This window comes from Arachis hypogaea, chromosome 3 (genome assembly GCF_003086295.3).
Source record: "Arachis hypogaea cultivar Tifrunner chromosome 3, arahy.Tifrunner.gnm2.J5K5, whole genome shotgun sequence".
NCBI lineage: Eukaryota > Viridiplantae > Streptophyta > Magnoliopsida > Fabales > Fabaceae > Arachis > Arachis hypogaea.
The window spans coordinates 85,334,556-85,335,803 of record NC_092038.1 but is presented as its reverse complement, the minus strand read 5'-3'; the positions used below and the strand labels follow the sequence as shown (position 1 = coordinate 85,335,803).

Sequence of the window (1,248 nt, the reverse complement as noted above, 5' to 3'; positions counted from 1 at the left end):
CCAGTTTTTAACTGAGTTCTTGCAAATTTGTGAGACTGTTAAGACGAATGGAGTTGATCCTGAAGTCTACAGACTCATGCTTTTCCCTTTTGCTGTAAGAGACAGAGCTAGAATATGGTTGGATTCACAACCTATGCATAGCCTGGACTCTTGGGATAAGCTGGTCACGGCCTTCTTGGATAAATTATTTCCTCCTCAAAAGCTGAGCAAGCTTAGAGTGGATGTTCAGACCTTCAAACAAAAAGATGGTGAATTCCTCTATGAAGCTTGGGAAAGATACAAGCAGTTGACCAAAAGGTGTCCATCTGACATGTTTTCAGAATGGACCATATTAGATATATTCTATTATGGTCTATCTGAGTTTTTGAAAATCTCATTGGACCATTCTGCAGGTGGATCTATTCACCTAAAGAAAACACCTGCAGAAGCTCAAGAACTTATTGACATGGTTGCAAATAACCAATTCATGTACACTTCTGAGAGGAATTCCGTGAATAATGGGACACCTCAGAGGAAGGGAGTTCTTGAAATTGATGCTCTGAATGCCATATTGGCTCAGAACAAAGTGTTGACTCAGCAAGTTAACATGATCTCTCAAAGTCTGAATGGATGGCAAAATGCATCCAACAGTACTAAAGGGGCCGCTTCTGAAGAAGCTTATGATCCTGAGAACCCTGCAATGGCAAAGGTTAATTACATGGGTGAACCTTATGGAAACACCTATAATTCATCATGGAGAAATCATCCAAATTTCTCATGGAAGGATCAACAAAAGCCTCAACAAGGCTTTAACAATGGTGGACGCAATAGGCTGAGCAATAGCAAGCATTTTCCATCATCTTCTCAGCAACAGACAAAGAATTCTGAACAAAACACTTCTAATTTAGCCAATCTAGTTTCTGATCTGTCAAAAGCCACTTTCAGTTTCATGAGTGAAACAAGATCCTCCATCAGAAATCTGGAGGCACAAGTGGGCCAGCTGAGTAAGAAAGTCATTGAAACTCCTCCCAGTATTCTCCCAAGCAATACAGAAGAGAATCCAAAGAAGAGTGCAAGGCCATTGATGTGATCAATATGGCCGAATGCACAAGGGAGGAGAAGGACGAAAATCCTAGTGAGGAAGACCTCCTGGGACGTCTCTCAAGCAATAAAGAGTTTCCTATTAAGGATCCAAAGGGATCTGAGGCTCATATAGAGACCATAGAGATCCCATTAAATCTCCTTCTGCCATTCATGAGCTCTGAAGAC

The 1,248-nt window shown here is 41.3% G+C and overlaps 1 non-coding gene across 1 annotated transcript; it reads right to left on the bottom strand.

Moving 5' to 3' along the window:
- Positions 1–208: 208 nt before the first annotated feature.
- LOC112792908 (small nucleolar RNA R71) lies at positions 209–312 on the bottom strand. The gene has a single exon (XR_003197627.1). It is a non-coding gene; the product is annotated as a small nucleolar RNA R71 (small nucleolar RNA).
- Positions 313–1,248: the final 936 nt, after the last annotated feature.